The 15,883-nt window shown below is 34.9% G+C and overlaps 1 long non-coding RNA gene across 1 annotated transcript in view; it reads left to right on the top strand.

Annotated features, from left to right (window-relative positions):
- Positions 1-15,883, top strand: part of LOC127880607 (uncharacterized) — a 62,115-nt gene that overhangs the window by 4,328 nt on the left and 41,904 nt on the right. Inside the window, exons 4-6 of the long non-coding RNA XR_008049641.1 lie at positions 570-1,507; positions 1,568-1,637; positions 2,615-2,665. This is a non-coding gene — a long non-coding RNA (uncharacterized LOC127880607). The remainder of the gene's footprint in view (positions 1-569; positions 1,508-1,567; positions 1,638-2,614; positions 2,666-15,883) is intronic.

Here is a 15,883-nt window from a genome sequence, read left to right as displayed (position 1 = left end):
TATGCAGGACAAAACTGGCAAACATAAATAAATGAGCCGTGCTGTGGGAAAATGGGGCTTAATGCATGTTCTCGAATTGTTATTCCATATTCGTCTGCGCAGTGCGCAGACTAATAGGGACAACACTTTCCTCTTCAAAGGTATTTTTCGTTGAAAGGAATTGTCCTTTTTATAAAACTCCAGTCTAGTCGGAAAGTGTCCTACCTGATTAGCTGATGTGAACTTGACATGCTTATCTGAGATGACAACAATTAATATTAATGAGCTGCATATTGGTTAACGAAATAACATCTCTTCAAGTTGCGAAAAAAATCGTTATTATGAATTCACAGGTTAATATAACATTGACCAACACTTTTAATGATTTAATACGAAATGGTTTGATTGAATAAATTGTCATGCTTTTTTGGGCAAGGAACCAATGAAATGCCTGATTAAAAATTGATAAGAATGAAATTTATCTGTTGAAAACCTTCACATCCTATCCAATAAAGAGGCATAGTTTGTTATAGTGTTCTATGAACTTTTTTGTTAATGTTTCATATTACCCATGGTGCTGTTGATTTCAGGTGAGCATGAGCATTGTTATCGAGTTGACGCGGCAACGGCACCAGTCGGACCTCCAGGAGCCTCAGTTCAGGACAGCCCTTCCCCTCCCATGACCCATAGCTCCACCCCTTTGACCTCCTGCCTCAAAGCTTCGTTGAACAATACCATTCTGCTGGAATGTCTGAGTATGTTGAGTTTTCACAAGCTGTTCTCAACAACAGGACAACCCTTCCCCTCCCATGACCCATAGCTCCACCCCTTTGACCTCCTGCCTCAAAGCTTCGTTGAACAATACCATTCTGCTGGAATGTCTGAGCATGTTGAGTTTTCACAACTGCCGTCTCTGTGTAGATTGATAAGCACTCGAGCCTGAGTAGTTTGTTTAGCTCCAGTGCTGAAAAATAAAAAGTTGGATAACTTGTTACATGCTTTGTGGGACTAACAAAGCAACAGCGAATAATGGGAGAAAATCAAGAAATAGTTGAAGAGTTAAAATTGGAAGCATAAGCTATCAACGGGGGGCTACTTCTGATTTCAATAGTAGTAGCATAATGGACCATCCTGATTTGTCCTCTATTGCGTCCAAAATGTTCAAGATGAACGTGCTTTTTACGCAGTTGCTGACAAAAAAACTTTGTTATGAACACTCATAGCATGATGAATACATAGGGTGTTGTTCAGGCGCAAATTCTGCCCATCATCGTTAACAAGGTGCTTAAGGTGCACCCATCAGGGTTTGTTACGAGCACTTCACACTCCAAGACAAAACGGCCTCGCATTGAATAGACACTAGATAAAGCTTGAAAAATGACAGCAGTTTTGTTGTGTGGTCAAGTATGCCCTTTGACTCTCAACCCGACATAAGGTAGAACTCAAACTCGGCCCTCAGCAATATCAGCGAGGCTAGCAGTTTTGTTGTTTGGTCCAGTATGCACTTTGACTCTCAACCTGACATAAGGTAGAACAGCAGTTTTGTTGTGTGGTCCAGTATGCCCTTTGACTCTCAACCCGACATAAGGTAGAACTCAAACTCGGCCCTCATCAATATCAGCGAGGCCAGCATGTCATCTCACCTTCTTCAGCCTCAGGTACGACCTTACAGTTTTATTTATATTGAAAATTAGGGCGGATTATTCAGTCCCATTTCTAATCTCAAAACATCTATATTTTAACATAATTACTGGTTAAAATTCCCAATTGACAGTTTGCCATAAAAAAGGACACTTTTCACAGAGCTAGCCCCTAGTTCTAGCACATGTCTAAGTCTTTTAGAAGAATTACACGCTTAATATTCTTATTTCACTAAGTTATTACTATTTTGATGTTATAGATGTTTTAAAAATTGTTTATGTTGTTTATTTCACAAAAACTGTGAAACCATTTATTTTCGTCAGCTCGAAATTGTGTGTTGAAGAAAAATGACTATTTCATCAGCACTTCAATTTATTAATTTATGATTAAACAAAATTAACAAATTTGTGTCAGTAAATACCCAGTTTGTTTTTAGTACATTTCCGCGATAAATTGCGGTTGGAAAAATGGGAAAACCCTTGAGAGTAACTTGCAGGAGGTAGACCATGTTTAGCACATGTAAATTCACTAGTCTTTTATTATCAGGTTAATTTTTTTTTGTTATTGGTCACTGTCGTTACTAGCCCTTCCTTACTGTATGCCATTAACAAGTTCATTGTTATGAATGAAGCTGATTGATGGGACTGAATAACTGTTTACATACCATTTTTCTAATATTAATATATCATATATTAATATTAGAAAAATGGTATGTAAACAGTTATTCAGTCCCACCAATCAGCTTCATTCATATCCTATAATTGAATATAATTTATGGCAATTTATGACAGAATGTTTAACTACATGTATATCAGACAATAATGTCAATGAATTAAACAAATCTGAATTGATACACAAACATTAGATAATAGTAAATGAAGGTAAACGCAAACAATCAAACACACATTAATACTTGTTTTATTTCTTTGTTATTAAAATTCAGAATGTATATCAGTCAGTTGTTGAGCATAAAGCGTTATTGTCTTTGATCCAGATCCGCCGCTTCCCTGCAACACCTGAAAAACACACAACGGATAATACAGATGTAAACAATTAACGCTAATCATTACTATAGTACCTTAGTGAAGTCAATGTTTTCGATACAGCTTTTGGATTGTAATTGGATTTGATTATAGTTTAAATCAGAGCCCAGATGTTTGCGAGAAACAATGGCGCTATATTGCTTTTATATCCCAATGCACACAATTTCAACACTAGAAGTGAAACTTTAAATCTAAGGTGTGTCCTACAAAAAGATGGCATATAATGTAGATACACTGTATAACTACATGTTGTATCTTTACAATATCACTTATATTGCATAGTTTTAACCAGAATAGGCAATAATGACTATTAAAAGTATAAAAGTCCCCTGTAGCAAGGTAGCAAGATAGAATGTGGTACACTGAATTCACCACAGACATCCATCTGTATTTCTGTATCTGTGTCTAATCCATAGCCAAACGTGTGTGATCAAGTACTCATCCACTTACAGTATTCAACTCACATCTATTTGTTTCATAAGATATGCTATACAGTTGTATAGTCTCACATTTAAAGTTGAAAAAAGTATCATATTTACATTGTATAGACTCACATTTAAACTTGTATAGTTTCACCTTTAAAGGCGTACAGTGTAACATTTAAATTTGTTTAGTCACACATTTAAAGTTGTTATAGTCTCAAATGTAAAGTTGTATATGTTCACTTTTAAAGGGGTACAGTCTAACATTTTAAGTTGTGTAGTGTCACATTTAAAATTGTATTGCTCAATCTCATATTAAAGGGGTCATGCAACAGATTTTGGCATGCATTGAATGAAGCATGTCATTAAATGCTTTATGTTGATAAATTTAAACATTTGACCCAAATATCTCCAGAAAAAACACACAAGAATACAACTTTAAAAAAGAAAAACATGTCCTCATATATATGACCTTTGACCTTAACGGATGACCTTGACCTTTCACCACTCAAAATGTGCAGCTCAATGAGATACACATGCATTGCAAGTATCAAGTTGCTAGCTTCAATATTTCAAAAGTGACATATATTTGACCTTTGACCTTGAAGGATGACCTTGATCTTTTACAACTCAAAATGTGCAGCTCTCTGTGATACACATGCAGGCCAAATATGAAGTTGCTATTTTTAATATTGCAAAAGGTATGGCAAATGTTAAAGTTGGAGCAAACCAACAGACCAACAGACAGACCAACAGACAGGGCAAAGACAATATGTCCTCTACTATAGTGGTGGGGCAAAAAAAAATAACCCTCAACAGGGCTCCAACAACTGACCCCTGGAGTCCTGGAGTTAAAAGTCTCCCGCCTAGACCACTCGACCATCCATGTTTATGCTCAGAGCGGATGTATATTTACCTATATAAGCAATCCTCGTAGTTTCCCAAAATATAACTACAACAACTGTTACAGAACTTTCCAAATTATTCAACCGTTTCGCGTCGCACGACGCTTTATAATTCGTCTTCAAATCATCAAAAGATGCATATGATGGACATTTAAAAGCATTGTTAATTGTCAGTATTACTATTTCCTCAAAAATATCATGAAAAAAGAAAATTTGTGAATCTGAAACAACTTTTTTTAATTATGTCATTGTACCAATCTGTTGGACTGCCCCTTTAAAAGTAATGCAGTCTCACATTTAACGGCCACCGGAAAAACTTTGCGAAACCGAAATTTCGCAAACTTAAGTACCCTTTATCTTAAAGATTTGCTACTTTGAGACATAGTATGCGATATAAGTCTTATCGTTGATTAATAATTGGTTATTTTCACTCAAAAAACGCGTTTTCTTCACTATGAAATTTATAAGCAAAGTTGGGGTTCCCATGGGATTTTTGCATTTTCCCATGGGATTTTCGATTTTCCCATGGGATTTTTTCTCCCATGGGATTTTTTTTCTCCCATAATTTGCAAATGGGAGAAAAATCCCATGGGATTTTGAACATTTTAAAAAACGTGTTTTATTTGCGTTTGCAAGTATTTTAACGTTATTTAAGGACTGTATATTGGTTTTATGCCAATTATATATAAAAATATTTAGTAATAAAAAAATCCCATTTTAAAATGGGAGAAAAAAATCCCATGGGATTTTTTTCTTATTTTGAGAGATTTATTCATGAAACTTTCAGAAACATCATATTTTATGACATGATGAACAACTACGATATTTTAATGCGTTTAGTCGTGTTTAAAAAAAAAATCCCATGGGATTATTTTTAAATCCCATGGGATTTTTTCTCCCATGGGATTTTTTCTCCCATGGGATTTTTTTCCAATGGGATTTTTCAGTTTCGTAAGCCGAATAAGTTTCTTAATGCGAAAAACAACAATAAAGGAAATAATAATTATAATTTTGAATAATAAATTGAATAATATAAATAACATGAATATTTTTAAAATGAGTTACAATTAAAGGTTTATGCTAGTAGAACTTATCATTTCTTGTTCGAGCAGATGGTTGAGTCCAATTGGTGAGTATGCCAGCTTAGAACCAGTATGAATGCATCGCAGACAGACAACGCTGTCATACTGTACACACCGCGGAGTAACAATCTTTATTGCATTTCATTTTGCAACAGAAAATGAACTCCGTAGTATAATTGATCTTATATATGCCCTCTGCTTTTGAAAGCGTGCAACACATTAACATAACAATAAGTCCATGCCAAAAACTATGTGCAAATTCCATTCAAAGCTATATACACATTATAAAGGTCAGATGACCCGCGTCATGCGAAAATGGGTCTTATGTCATATGCGGCCGAAGTTGGTCCATCCTAGCTTGTCCAACCGCGCAGTCTGGTCAGGTACTACGCTGACTGATATATAAAGTCAAGCCATGATTCGTGGTCTCATATCCAAACTCGGTAGCTCCTGTGCGAAACTTTCACCGGAAACGACGGCACCGAGACGGGCGCTCGAACTTTGCGGATGCGCGTTATATGTTATATATAATAGCGCGATGTGTTTTTTCTTGCCTCAAATTAGTAAGCCCAATCAGCGTTTTATTGTGTTCTTTGCTTCTACTATTAACAAGAACTTCAACTGATACGAACATGAATTTTATTTTAATATGTTTATTTAATGCTCGGAAAACTCATTGTATATTTAGACTACTACTTATAAAACAAAGTCGGGTTTTCAACATCTGTTTTCGGCATAAAAATTGTTATTCCAAACCAGATTTTACGCACTTTACTGTACAAAATACCGTTAGGGCCACCGTGGTTACTCATTAAAATCCAGAGGGCGAGAATGCGAGAACGCGAAAGTACGATGACGACAGTGCGACAATACGATGGCGACAATGCGTTCGTACGATTGCGAAAACGCGCTAGTACGATGACGACAATGCGACAGTGCGACAATACAATGGCGGCAGTGCGATAGTACGGGGGCGACAATGCGATAGTCATATCGTACTGTCGCCGTGGTATCATCGCAATGTCGCCATCGTTCTATCGCATTGTCGCCATCGTATTGTCGCACTGTCGCCATCGCATTTTCGAATTGCCGCCATCATACTATCGCGTTATCGCATTGGCACCATCGTACTATCGCACTGTCGGCTATCGCCATCGTATTGTCGCACTGTCGTCATCGTATTTTCGCACTGTCGTCATCGTATTATCGCACTATCGAACTGTAGTATTGTCGCCATCGTACTATCTCACTGTCGCCATCGTATTGTCGCACTGTCGTCATCGCACTGTCTGATTGTCGTCATCGTATTATCGCGTTCTCGCATTGTCGCCATCGTACTATCGCATTGTCGCCATCGTATTGTCACCCTGTCATCATCGTATTGTCACATTGTCGCCATCGTACTATCGCGTTCTCGCGTTCTCGCCCTCTGGATTTTAATGTGTAACCACGCTGGCACTAACGGTATTTCGTAATACTGCTAAAGCACAGTATGATTAGGTCACTCCCAATGCTCAAATCTCTATGTCTATTTTAGTAACAACACATGTCTATGGAAGGATATATAGGTAAAAGTTACATCATTCGTGGTGAATATTTACATTATGACTGATGCTTATTCTAATTTGCTTGATGACAATTCCAACATGCTTGTTGTCTATTCGTTTATACTTGATGATTGCTGCAACATTACATCATTCATGAATAATATTTACATTATGCGTGATGTTTATTCTAACATGCTTCATGACAGTTCCAACATGCTTGTTCTCTATCGGTTATACTTTATGATTGTTTCAACATGCTTGGTGACTATCCAATGTTTGTGTGTTCATTATTCCTGAAACCAGTCATAATCGGTTTTGCCACTAAGCGTCATTAACAACGGCAGTTAGCAACAGGCAGTAAGCAGAATGCAAGTTACTAAATTATGACATCAGGTGGCGCGCGTTTATTTTCCGTATGTTGAATAAATTACTTTTCGGAAAAAAAAAGCGAAAACATCCGAATCATTTTGACTAGTAAACTGAATAAGCTGAATTAGTTCCCTTCGTTATATAATCTCCATTAAACTAAATACGTTCATTATTGTCATGAAGACCAGTAAGTTTACACAATGAATTGACTGCCGTGAATGTTTTTGATATTTGTAAGATGCAATTGGCACTCAAGAAATTATACATGTATTTTATTCAGAACATAACGGGGCTGATGTGTTGGAATTGTGGCCCTTCCCTAGTCCAAATAATTACAGTAGACGTAATCTACCGATGTGCATTGCATATCGACCTCATATTTATAAAGTAGCCCAAACCCCCATTGCCACAGACCTGTGCGTGAAACTTTCAGATTTCTCTAGTCTGTTAACCATGCTATAATTACAATTTCTATAAACACATATTTATCATTTTATGACTATATAATGTCTGTGGTATACAGAGAAACCTGAAAGTTACAAGTACTCGTGTCTAGTACTGTACAACTATTGTACTCCTCGTTGAGAAAACAACTACTTCATCTACATGTATTAAAATATCATAAAACATAATTTTCAATCAAGTTGGAAAAAATCAATAAATAAATGTCATATAAACAGGTTTGTCATGAACGTTGACGTCGCTCTTGGTTACCAGAAAAATTCCCACGCACGGATTTCAACCGTCATTGTTTACAATCAATTAAGTGCATAAGTACTTGAATTTGTATAGTGTTTTTTAAAAGTGTCCAGCTACAGGTGGTTAGCGTGTGGCTATAATACTAGTTAGTGAAAACATATTTTGGAATGATAAGTAATCATATTATAACGAAAAATCAACTTTTCTTAAAAAAAATAAGTTAAATATATATTCAACAAGGTATCCAACTCGAAATCATCCGAAAACGGGATGCATCGTTTTAAACAGCCATTACTTCATCAATTTTGCAGCGATTTTCACGATCTTGGTCTTATTCAACGCAGAAATAAATTTCCTTTCTGGAAATGTATATGTCTTGCAATATTTTTACAAATACTGGGTAAACTTTTAAAAAATAACACGATACACAACTCGCGTGACCCAGCTGTGATCGATCAGACAGTATTCATGACTGAAATCTTCACGGGGAAATGGGCATTTTCCCTGCAAAGTTCACGAACCTCGATACCATAATTCAATAAAACGTATGAAAAAAACATTCTTACCGTGCTTGCCGTAGAATTAGACATCAAAACTAACTGTCCAGCGCATTTTCAAACCTTTGTTTACATACATTTTAACCAACTGACATTTTAAACACAAGAGTGATTTCATTGCTCCAATGCGGAGTTGTGTCTTTACAACTGGAGATTTCATTCATAAATACGGTCTGATCGATAACAACTGGGTCAAGCGAATTATGTATAGCTTTATTTCTTAAAATTTAACCCAGCATGTGTAGAAATATAACAATATATATACATTTCCTAAAAGGAAATTCATTTCTGCGTTGAATAAGACCGGGTCATGAAAATCGCTGCAAAATTAATTTAGTAATGGCTGCTCAAAACGATGCACCCCGTTTTCGGATGATTTCGAGTTGGATACCTTGTTATATATAAAACGGTAGTGATTTTTTATATATAGAAAATTTGATTTTTCGTTTTAATATGATTATTTATCATTCAAAAAGATGTTTTCACTAATTATTATCATAACCACACGCTAACCACCTGTGTGTCCAGCACGTGTGCCGGGAGAACAGGGCTTAATGTATTTTTTGTTAAGCTCTATAATATTTATATCCAATCTGTATGAAAAAATGTCGGTGAACATTATTCCGGTGTTAATTTTTGAAAATATTGAGGCATTCGTTAATTATGGATCTAAAACGGAACATTAATCCGCAAAAAAAACACCGGGCATATTGCATATTAGATCGGACACATGAAATTATTTCGAAAGAAAACAATAAGAGTTTCAATTCTACATGAGTAAGTCTCGCTGTGCACGATTACGCTCTTACTGCTCGTATATATTTGACTCTTGGCAAATACCTAGTGTTTTATTTTGCTTAATCTAAATTGTGTCATGCATCTATATGTACTTAAAGCAGCATGACCAACAGCTCTTTCATATGTGAAAGAGATTGACACGAAATACCTACCCATCTATAATAAAGTTTATATGTGCACTTCAATATTATAGTTTTAAAGCATTTTATGTGGTGCAATATAAAAGTACTCTAGTAAATTTGAAATTATGTAATCGATTTCCTCTCAACATACATGCAAAGTTCCAGATAACTTTTTCAGCAAAATCTTGGTTTACACTCTATAATAATCCAGCCTTAAAGTCTATTATTAATTCTTTTTTTTTCAGGTAAATATAATTTTTGGCACATCCGCATTTAGGTTTATAGTCTAAGAAGAGCTCCAGATAAGACGCTTAAAGTCGTAAAAAATTGAATTAAATTTAGTAAAAAAGTAGACTTAAATTCTGTGCGTACGGTTACACATTGGAAAAATAAAATAAGAATTCAAAATGTGTGATCATGCGTAAAACTCAATATCAATGCATATAATGTAAACATTTTACGACTTTAAGCGTCTTATCTGGAGCTCTGCATACATGCATTAGTAGCATATATTGAAATATATCCATAGACTTTCTTTGGTTATTGAAGGTAAATTACTGTACAAAAATTATGGTTAGTCATTAACCAAAAAAAAGTTAAGTCTACAAACACGCGGTTAATTTCGGTTCAGTAGCAAATATCTTACAAAGGTGCGCAACTTCTCCTATAACATAAAATTCCCGTTATACGCCGTAAATTTCCGTAGTCCTCCGTAGCATTTCGGAATGACTGTCAATTGACATCATTGTATCATGCATGATAGTATGTTGCTTTGTGCTTGGGTGAAACTCACATCTTACCATCGCGTTAATTTATTAAACGCATTAATATTTGATTTCATTATGCACTGCGCCTATTGCACAAGTCTCTCTGCACAAACCAACATACACATATGCAGCATGCAATTAACGAACAAGAATGTTGCATCTGTACACATGCATGATACCATTAAGCAGAATGTAAATAGACATTGGACATCAGGCAAGATGTAAGTGTCATCAAGCATGAAAAGGTGTCTACATACTAATTGAAAGTACCATCAAGAATCATGACACAGTCACAAAGAAGGATGTAATTTTTACCTAAATACCCTTCCATATTTGTCGGCACTGTGTGTTTGCTTAATTTCACTGAAGAACGTCTACTGGTAAATCTTACAAAAAAAGTGATAAATAAGACTGAGTAGCAATTTTTTCGGCGTTGCTGTTTAACGTCAAATTTGGCCTTTCAACGAACTTCTTAAAAGCCCATTGAATTTTAATGAAGAAGTTTCCCGCTTGTAGGTCCGAATGAATTAAATCAAATTTTGCAATTGGCAATTTGATAGAAATCCCCATAAAACATTGCACATAGCTTTCTGAAATAAACAGGCCACATTGAACGCATTCACGATAGCTCTCTTTGCAAAGACCTATCTAGTGTTTCTTGGCCGTGTAAGATCTATAATTAGAACATCGTCACCTAAACATCTACTAATAGAAGAGCATATTTTGGGGAAACAAATTCAATAAGAGTATAAAACGTCCACGATCAATAATGTGTAGCTTGTTAAAGATATCACGGCAGTAAAAACATAGCACTTTAAAAAGACCACAATCTGGTACATTTGGTCAATTGTTGCGTCCGTGGCGGACAATACATTTTTAAAAAGAAAGCGTACAAAAAAGCAAACACAAAGTTCTTCGTAAGCTTGTTTTTATCTTAAAAACACATAATCGACAGTCATTCCAGTCAAATACAATACTAACAGTCAGCACTCTAGAGATCAAAATTGCGGATATAAATATTTAATTCAGGGATATCAAGTGTATCAAGTTCGAATTCCGGAAAAAATAGCCGGTAGTCTGGGGCATTAGGTCCCTTACAGGGATAATAGGTAAATCCCCGCCCGAGCCGTAGCTAACTGATTTATTGTAGTCTTTCTAGTTGCAATTTCTGGTGAGTACAATGCGGAATATTACGGATATTTGCAACATGTCGAAGATTTTCGGAAAGTAGCGAAGAGGTTTTCGTCAGTTAATATTCATGTCCGTGCCGGCCGCTAACTTATCAGAATCAATAAAAAAGAACCAGGAAAAATCGGTACCGATCGCAAATTTCCGGAATTCCGATAAAGCTTCAACATAATTTGTTCTCAAATGATCGCGTACTCGAACGAATCTGTCCCTACGCCTCCAACTCCCTTTAAATCTCATCGGACGTACATTGATCTCAAAATCTATCCTTGACGACTCAAATCATATTTCCTGAATAGTTTGGCCTATTGACGTCCCTGTAATTATAACAATGGTCTTTTGGATAAACACCGCTAAGTTGTTGCAATATAATAACCGTTTAAAATAGTTACCGGTTTTCATTTAATAAAATGATTAAGTCATATTCGAGATTTCAGCGATTGCCAATATTTTGATTTTGTTTCTCATAAGCATATGGTGCTTGGTATCTGCTATTGACTCCTATGTAGATTGCAAATATTACATAACCCTTACAGCGGCCGAGCGCAGATATCTGCATTTGGCCGCTAAAAAGAAAAATCTTTGCGCATTAATTTAATTCAAATCTCATTATCATAATCAAAATCATCATCATCGTCGTCGTCGTCATTACTACCACCACCACCATCATCATCATCATCATCATCATCATCATCATCATCTTCTTCTTCTTCTTCTTCTTCTTCTTCTTCTTCCTCCTCCTCCTCCTCATCATCATCATTAACAACAACAGCAACACCAACTTAACATCATCATCAAACAACAATAAACATCGGTAGCATACAATGTGCTTCATCAACCATACATAATTATATGCGTTAAAACACCATAATAGAACAGCATGAATGAAGCTGTCTATTATTTTTTTTTCGTTAATTGAAGGACTAGTTGAAATCTTCTATAAAAGCCCTCCCACCCCCCCAAAATAAAAAAAAATAAAACATAATAATAATAACCCTAGCAAACAACAATAAACATAGGTTAGTTAGTATACACTGTGCTTTAGCAACCATGCATAATGAATGTTTATGACTTCTGACCGTTGTGATCAAATTTAAAAAAAGCAAGATGGTATGTATGCGGCACACAACACATAGATAATTATAGTTTTATACCTTAAACGTAGTTCATCAAAATAAAGATAAGTTATTATCTATGTAATACTTAAATTAGGTTTATAACGTATGCATATTTGTCTAAAACTTGTGAAATGTGATTCGTAAGCCGACGACAACATTATCATTCGGACCCTTCTCCCCACCTATCAATCGAGATTAAACACATTTGGAGATCCCGATCTTATCAATGAATAAACCGGTTCAATGATGTCAAGTCAAATAAAACATACTATTACTATCCAAATAAATATCTATCAAAAAATGTAAATTGATATACCTACTTAACTAAAACTAAACTAAAACGATTAGCAAGAAAAATATATAAAGAAGAAGCAGGCAAAGTAGACAAATTAATTGTAACATATGTTTTCTCAGTCTCCCACTGTTGAACAATATAAATAGTATTTATCGCCACCCCAAAAGGGATCTTTATCACACGTTTGGCTCAACTAATATATAATTGTGACAGGACAAACTGTCAACAAATACCTTGTTAATGTTTTATACATAACTCAATGTTTCACAAAATTTAACGACAAAAACAGAACTCTCCAAATTATTCAATCGTTTCGCGTTGCAACGCTTTATAATTTTTAGGTTTTAAAATCGTCAAAAGATGCATATAATGGCTATATTAGAGCATGGTTAATGTTCAGTATTACTGTTTCCTCACAAATATCATAACTAAAACGAAAACTTACGAATCTGAATAAACTTTTTTCAATTTTGTCAATTTACCAAAGCGTGAAAAGATCCCTTTAAGAAAATATATATAACAGTTCTTTCCTGTTTTAACAAAATGATACATTTAAAAATAAATTATGAAGCATCGCTAGCAATATTAGAAATAGAAGTAGAAGGAGAATTATTATCAATAGTAGCAGTAGCAGCAGCAGCAGCAGTAGCAGCAGCAGCAGTAGCAGTAGCAGAATCAGTAGCAGTAGCAGTAGCAGTAGCACTAGCAGTAGCAGTAGAAGTAGCAGTATCAGTAGCCGTATCAGTAGCAGTAACAGTAGCAACAGCAACAGCAGCAGAAGCAGCAGTAGCAGAAGCACTATCAGAAGCAACAGCAGCAGCGGCAGTGGCAGTGACAGTGGCAGTAGCAGTGGCAGTGGCAGTGGCAGTAGCAGTGGCAGTAGCAGTGGCAGTAGCAGTGGCAGTAGCACTATCAGTAGCAGCAGCAGCAGCACTGGCAGCGGCAGTGGAAGCGGCAGTGGCAGTGGCAGCGGCAGCGGCAGTGGCAGCGGCAGTGGCAGCGGCAGCGGCAGCGGCAGCGGCAGTGGCAGTAAGAGTAGCCGAAGCAGTAGCAGTAGCGGCTTTTTGTTTTTTTGTTTTAGAAGTGTTTGTCGTATAAGAAGAACGCAAGGAAGACAAATTAATTGTAACATGTGTTATCTTAGTCTCCGTTGTAGTAGTATTTGATGTATCTACACAGCCATTTTTCAGTCACCTGAGAGACATGTTTTTATAAGAGATTTAATTGTGGACCAATACATCGTGTATTAATATCAGTGTACCCACTGGGACACCACATGGGGCGAGGATTAACAGATAAACTAGGCCTTCAACTAATTATGCGCCTAGAGGCAAACAATACTATAACTTACTGATAATTTTAGGATTGGGTTGTGTTTGTATCTTATTTGAAATTAGCTAGCTTAATTCAAAAACTAATTATAGCCTCAATATTATCACAAGAACATCATCACATATTCATTGTGCAATATATAATCATATCACCATCACAATATGCCAGAGCGTTAGTATTTATTGTGCATACATATCCTACAGCAACATTTACAAAACTTATTACAAACCAACCGCTCAAGCTTTAATTAAGATTGATTTCAATTTATATTATGACATACATTAAAGATCACTGTCAATTAATTAAAAAATAGCTTGATGCTTCGTACTCAGCGATTTAAATAAAAGAAACGTTGCGTACACAATAATTGGGGTTAATAAAAAAAGTCTGCAATTAAAATAATCAAATTTAAATAATACTAGATTTAGTTTCAAATTGTCGCTCAAAAAATGTATCAGTTATATCAGTTACTAGGGAATCGATTTGTTTAATCTCCGCAATCCAATAATAATTATGGTGTTTGTATGACAAATTAATAGCTATTCGTCATTGAATGTATGATACTCATAAAAATATTGAAACAATAACCACAACAACAACAACATATGTGATTATGTATATATCTTCTTCAGATACTCTGTGTCATACTTTCAAAATTATCCTCATAAGATTCATAATAATAAAATAAACACTATTGCAATCTTAGTAAAAACCAACTTAGCCGTTATGCTAATGATTTTATGTTCAGTATGCGTGTACATTTCAATATTATATAACAACAAGTGTTCACAAATACCTATGTTTAATAAATATTAAAAACATGAGAACCAATGAAGGTATTTCATTTTAATAGACTAGTTTTACCGTGTGTGTACATTCATATAAAATCTTTTGAAAATCACACTTGAGATAATGTCTTTAGGTTTTGCTATTTCTAATCGATTTAAACACCATAAAACCACCGTATTTTCTCTTACATTCTAAATTTTCTTACATTTCCTTTTTAAGCCAAAATATTTATGTTTTCATGATTCTAAATTTTCGGACATACGGATTTTCGTACAGTCTGTTAAACAGCGCTATTTTATCAGATTTTGACCCTGTTTTTGCTTATCTGATGACCCTTCGGTCATGCATTTTTACAACCGGATTAAAGTAATAAAACAGAATCATGCCTAAGGGCAATCGACCATTACATTTGCGTACTTGGGTAAATTACCTTGTAAACCTCTAATAAGCAATGGTTCCTTCCAACAGCGTTTGAAATGATATCGTATTAAGAAAGCCAAACGTTTATTGTTTTTACTTTTTATATATTATTTCAGTTGATTGCAAAGCTGTTAAGTTGCATTTTTAAAGTAAAGAACGAAGGGAACAACACAATAAAATTATGTACACTGATGTATTATTTCTACTTCAATTAAATAATTGACAAACAAACATAACACACTTGTCTCTAAATATTTTTCGTATTTAAATTTTCCAACACAAAAAACAATATCTTTAAGTGAACGGAAACTTATAATTATTACGGCATATAGTAAAAGCAGAGTTGTCTGAACCATAAGTAAAATAAAAAATAAAAATGACACAGCTTATTTTTCCCTCAAGTGTTAATGATAATATGGATAAACAATTAAAAATACATAAAGTCAATTGTGTTGATTACTCGTTATTGAAATATTGCAATGCCAATTATAAGACATCTGATTAAAAACAAAATGTATGGTGGAATACCTAATCTGGAAATAAAAACTAATGATACTATTAATGCAACAACAACAATCACATCTTTTCAAGCGCAATCAGAAAACTGCTACAGCTTTGTATTAACAAACATAAATATGTTTGTGCTTATAGATTTAGATAAACTTCAAATCTTTAAGCGTGCTATGAATTGAATATAATTTATATTTAAAAGTTTTGCTACTCTGTTGATAACTAGCAACAGCAAAAAGGAAGATACCATTTTTTATCATCTAATTTTATTTATATTTCATTGTTTATTTGTTTATGATC

Source organism: Dreissena polymorpha, chromosome 5, assembly GCF_020536995.1.
Source record: "Dreissena polymorpha isolate Duluth1 chromosome 5, UMN_Dpol_1.0, whole genome shotgun sequence".
Classification (NCBI taxonomy): domain Eukaryota; kingdom Metazoa; phylum Mollusca; class Bivalvia; order Myida; family Dreissenidae; genus Dreissena; species Dreissena polymorpha.
Note: the sequence above shows the minus strand (reverse complement) of the source record. Positions and strands in the feature narration are given on the sequence as shown.